Below are 6,561 nucleotides of genomic sequence, written 5' to 3' on the forward strand. Positions count from 1 at the left end.
TTCAGTCCAATTTTCCTTTACATCCTCTTATACTGCAATTTTAAAATAACTATGAGTGTTTTTATTTTTTAGGTCAAGTTTAGAGTGTAATTAGGAAGGATTAATTAGAATAAGAAGATAGCAAATAATTAACAATCAACTCAATGGTCTTTGGTATAAATAAGAAAGATTATATTGCAGTGGGATTAAATGTAATTCATTAATAGCTTTTAATTTCAATATATTGTTTTATTGTTATTAATTTAAGGTCATTAATGTACCTCTCTCCTTGTGTATGCATTATATACTCAATAACACAACTACTCAGTGAAAGGTTGTAGATAAGTATGCAAATGTGGTGGAATTGTACATTCATTTATTCAACAATATTGAATGACTTCTGAGTCAGACCTGAGCTACCTGGGGAAGAAGCTCATCCTTCTCTTCATTTGTTTTTTATAAATATTTCAATTTTTAGGACTTTGTTTTATCCTCACCCTATTGTCATCTCCTGCTTAGGTAGAGTTGAGGGTGAACCCTTTTAGAGATTAAAAAAATATTGATATTTAGGTTGGGAGAAATTAAGACTTGAGAGTGTTTATAGTGAGTAGGCAGCTTGTCACAGGCTTTGGAAATGTCAATTAAAATGAGGGTGGAAAATGTGCCAGTTGAGTTTTCAAAGTGACATCCACTGGTGACTTATCAAGAATATATTAATGGAATGGGATCCAGAGAAAAGATGGTAGTTGAGAGCTGGTGTGAAGAAACATGACTTAGCTTCATAGTGCAAAGCAAGCTGTGAGAGAACAGGACTTCCACAGACTAGGGGAAGTTGTACCACACATTACACTAAAAAAATATTTGCTAAATGAAACTTGAATTATAGGGAAAGTAAGCAGGGGTCAAATCTTATAGATCATGTAAATTCTCACAAACCATGTTAAACTTTTTGGCTTAATGCTCTATAACTACAAAGACGAACATCTCAAGGGTTTACTCAGAGCTTAGCCAGATTTGATTATGTTGTAACATGATCACTGATGCCGAGTGTAAAATAGATTGTAAGGGAGCAGACAGGCAACTTATGCAGCTTCTGCAATTTTTCTGATAGGAAAAAAATTCGAGTAATTGAGCAAGCAATCTAAATGATTAATGACCATAGAAGGAGTGCTCAGAAAATGGGATATTTGCATCTTTTTTAGGTAATGACTAGATTAATTAAGTTATAATGCATACAATAAATGACAAAGTGACATTTTTGCTTTTTAGAGTATTGATATTTGTAAGTGGCTTAATTAATGTTGTTTTTGATCATTTGACAAACACCACCTTGTAATTGATGAATGAGGCTGCCATATTATTACTCAATCTGTAGGGAGCATTTCAAACCTTTTTCTAGACTCTGAAGTCATCCATTATTTCTATAAATCGGTTATTCCATGCTAATTTATTTCACTTCTCTCACATTCCAGGCACTGTACTAAGTATTAGTGCTAGAATGTTAAACAAGATAGACATGGCCTCTGTCTTTCTGGCTTAGAAGGAAGAAAAGATGAAATTAAAATTAAGGAGTGTCATGAAATGATAAGAACCAGAGAATGCTTGGAAACAGCATAAATATTAGAAATTAGGCCTATTTCAGAAGGCTAGGAAGTCCAACTGGCAAAGAAAATTTAAGCTGAGATCTCGTTATCCAGGATCACATAGAAATGGGGAAAGGAAAATATTTATGGTTAATAAAATAGTGAAATCAATATTGAAGCCAGGATTTATACAGATGCTGGTATGCTGAAAGGAACCCAATGGCTAGAAGAAGGATGGGAGATAATGCTGTTTGGTGAGTAGTAGCTAAGTTGAGCATATTCTTGTATTTCATGCTAATGATTTTGGATGTTATTCAGTTCAATGATGAAAGGAGACATGAAAAGGCTTCAGCAGGGCAGTGATGCCACTCACTATATAGAATCGCAAGAAAGATGGGTTTGTTGTTCTTGAAGATTTGGTTTGGCTTGGCTTGTGTGTCAATTCTTTCACCGTGATGTAATTTGTAACTTTCCACACAGTTTCTTTAAATTTCAGGAACTGACCGTCTTCTCCTTTTTAATTCTGTGCTCCAGGTTGCTGGGGATTACATCTGCTTTCCCTCATGACATGTAGACTTACAACTCAACTTCATATCACTTCATATGCAAACTCCACATTAAATATTTTGAAATTTTAGTGGATGTTATGGTGGCTTAAGGAGTTCATTATGAAGAGGCTCATTTCAAAGTAAATACCTTTTTTGCCATTTCTCTTATTGCCATTTCTCTTTCTGATCTTTCTTTCATGGAGCCATAAATGCTATTTTTCCATTCTAATTAGAATTATGTCACCCAATTGTATTTAGAATTATGTCACTCATACTTATAACTCTTAGTGTCTTATCTTTCATTATCAAAGGTTTATTAATATATGTCTTCAAAAATACTATTTCCTCAGCTAAATTTTGGTGACAGCTATTCGTAAAGACTATATTTTTCATCTTGTAATTTAATTAACATGCTAAATGCTGTGTTGGAAAATATAGTTTATTAGAGATAAGTGAAAAGGTTCACAAAAAATATAATCTAGTTCTTTTATACAAAAGATAAAGATGTTTCCACTGAAAGACACTTATGTCCCAGTTTGATCTTGATATTGGCAGAACCTGGACAAAGATTTAGGCATTTTTCCTAGTCTAGTATTGTTTCTGTTGAGATTGTCACTCTTAGTGTATCCTTCATCTCTCAGGAGTACACATAAACTCATACATCCTGTCCACGGACCTGTCTTTGTTCATAATTTCAGCTTGTCTACATAGAGCCTGTCCAAAAATTTACATATGTTAAATTGAATTGTCTAAGTCTATTCTGGCTTCCATAATAAAATGCCAATATTTTGGTACTGGATAGCTTAAAAACAACATAAATTTATTTCTCAAAGTGCTGGAGGTAGGAAATTCTGATAAGGCACAGGCAGATTCAGTAATTTGTGAGGGCCATATTCCCATTTCATAAGTGGTGCCTTCTAACTGTGTTCTCACAAGGTAGAAGGAACTTTCTGGTACCTCTTTCATAAGGACATTAATCCCATTAATGAGCTCAGCCCTCATGACCTAATAGCTTCCCAGAGGCACCGTATTTTAAAACCATACCACTGGGAATTAGATTTGAACATATGCATTAGAAGAGGGATGAAAATGTTCAGAACATAGCAAGATTGGAGAAGAGCTTTGGTTAAACAACTTTGTTGCAGAAGCAAACTGTCTTAAACTGGGAGGCTTAAACAACAAACATTTATTTCTCACATTTCCCTTCGCTGCCAATCTGAGATCAAAGCATCAACAGAGGAGTGTCTGATGAAAGTCTACTTCATGGTTCATTGACAGCAACTTTCTAACTGTGTCCTCACTCAGAAGAGGGAGTGGTATGTGTCTCCCAGGTTTATTTTTAATTTCATTAAAATAAGCCTGGGAGACACATATTTCATTCCTGAGGGCTCTGCACCTATATCATAATCATGCCCCAAAGGTCCCATCTCCTAATACCATCACCTTGAGGTTGAAGATTTCAACATAGAAACACTGGGGGGATATAAACATTCAGATGTAATAGCTATAGAATCAGAGGGAAGATAATAGCAATATGCTACTTTCATTATAAACAAAGAAAACATGGAAAAGATTGTTACTGAAGGGTAAATAAGCATATGTATAAAGTGATAATTATACATGCTATATATTTTTTTAATTTGACTAATATTTAAGTCATGGTCTTTGCTCAGTCTTCGTGAAAATAATGGTTCAAAGGTAAAGAGGAAAAGAAGAAAGAAAAAGAAAGAAAGGAATATATATATATATATATATATATATATATATATATACACATGCACACATATATATATCTTCATTTTCCTTCAATATGTATATATATGTATATATACTTATATATATTATGTTTCATAAATATAATTATTTTATCAACATAATTACACATAAATATAATTATTATATATTTTAAATATATGTTTAGTTTCCATATATATGTATCTTCATTGTTCTTATAGTCTCTAAAATATTTAACATGATTGATCAACCTCCAAAATGTGCATATTTTCTGAAATCTGTAGCACATACTGTGTTTTTTTTTTCTTCTGACTACTTTAAGGATTCCTTCTTGTCTTCTCTTGGCAACATTTTTCTACTGTCCTCTCACATGATTGTTTTCTAAGGTTTAGTCCATGACCCCCCCTCCTCTGATTTCCCTACTTTTCCTCCACTTTCAAGGTTAAATAACTCCCACCAAATGAATGATTCTTAAGTTTATATCTATGATTCATTCCTTTTTCAGGTAACTATTTGCATTTTTAACAACATTTTGGAAATTTTGATGTAAATGTTTAATTATTGATGTCGACATTTTTAAATCTCTTTCATTTCCTCTAATTTTCTCCTAAATGCTTTTCTAACTCTACTCTTAGTTCTCCATCCTGTGTGCTATCTTCCTATTAACCTTCCATGAAAATCAACATTCATCATAGGATTTCTCCAGCATTAGAAGGGTATTATGCCATTGATCCTATCTATTGTAGAACACCTTTCAATAAAATATTTCTCCAAGGTCTCAATAACAAAACTTCATATGATTCCTACTTATCTGATGATAAGAGAGTACAATCATTATTTCATATTATCAAATGAGATTATGGATGCAAAGTCCATCTCTAAATTGTAAAGAAAGACTCAGATGTGATGTACTTTGATCATCAAGTTTTTTGAAACCACATATAATACCACCAAAATAAAGCAACGATATTGCAAAGATTCCAAGTTCAAGGTCAGTAATTGCTTTTCTTAAATCATTGCAATAGATGATATCTATGGCAATAGGTAAATTTAGGTTTTCCCATTTGTTTTGTTTCTTGAATTATTTATTTTTGCTCTTTTACAAATAATTGTATGTTCTATTTTAAGGGTTATAATGCATAACATAAACACATAACTTTTTCCCTGCTTTCTTCTATTACATATTAAATTGCCTTAGAGCAAAAAGTAAATATTTAATGAGTAGCAAATTTATTGAGTCTTCCACCAAACAGAAGATTCATATAGTAGCTGTCTTCAAATGCCAATTTTCAATTTCTCAATGATCTTTTATACTTGAGGAAATCTACCCAAACAAAAAACTAGAAGGGTATTTTTTTTTTATTGAAGAATTATCAAGACCATTGACTTTCACTTCTATTTAATCTGAATACTTTATGAAAAGTAAATTTTTAAATAAATATACAGTGTACTTAAATGTTCCTGATTTTTTCTCTGTTTTTATTAACATAATTCTGGGAAAAAACTTCAGAATTCTATTATTATTGTATAATCAAACCCTATATAACTTTGGTTTGAATCTTATTTCCATAACTGAGTGGTTATGTGAATAACCTCTTGGTAGTTTTGATTTCTCACATGTATAAAGATGAGAATAATGATATTGTTAAGAAAGTTACACCGAGTAATACAAAATAGTACTAAAGAACTTCACTGAATGAGGCATATAGTAAGTGCTCACTAAATGTTAGTTGCTATTATTATTTACTAAGAAAATGCTGAAGGATAAGTACAAAGGACTTAGGAGCATCTTTAAAGACTAATCTATTACATATCTTATGAGAAACTGGAAGGAGCTCAATATCCCCCAAACATAACGAAATGATAAAGTGATAGAAATTATAATCACCTTAATTTGATTAACACACACTGTATACATGTGTTAAAATATCATACTGTACCCCATAAATATATATATATATATATAATTATGTTAATAAAAAATGAAAAATCAATTTCTCTTTTCACAAAAATCTTCAAATATTATAATTTGCTCTATTTACTATAATTGAGAATGGAAGATCAATATAATCAGCAGGTTTTTAAAAAGTGTCTGCATAAATTGATTTAATCCATTACAGATATTTTCTGATTCCTCCTTTACCAAATTCCTGATGTCCAATATGGGACTTTTAGGAATTTAATCTCCTTTTTATATTTTCATTTGTTGGAGAAAAATATATCTAAGTAATTATAATTGGAATGTTAAGCCAACAAATTCCTATACTCAGATTAGTAACAAAATTATGTATAGGGACATTAAAGGTCATTTGTTTTGAAGCCTTATTGGAACATGTAAAATTATCATTATCAGTAAAGATAACATAAATCTTAATTCTGAGGAAGCATAGAATCTAAAGATTATTCCTAAAAGTGAACAGTGTTTTCTTAGCTGAGTTTTAGATTTTGAAGCACATTATTCACAGGCATCACAAATCCTAAAGAAATGCAATACTTATTGCACCCAGGAAGCCAATACAAACACGGACTGAAAAAGTTTAATCAAGCCTAAAATTAAACTATTTTAAGCCAATTAGTTATTCTCTAGTAAGCATTCCATTAGGCAATAGCAATAGCATTTTTTGTTTACATCAAATTTCTTTCCTGCTAAGAAAACAAGGGAGAAGCAATAAAAGTTTTGGATGGACATTCACTTGCCCTTTTAAATGTCACTTAAC

Source organism: Marmota monax, unplaced genomic scaffold (genome assembly GCF_021218885.2).
Source record: "Marmota monax isolate L192 unplaced genomic scaffold, Marmota_monax_Labrador192_F-V1.1 WCK01_AAM20220418_F8-fsc00007, whole genome shotgun sequence".
NCBI lineage: Eukaryota > Metazoa > Chordata > Mammalia > Rodentia > Sciuridae > Marmota > Marmota monax.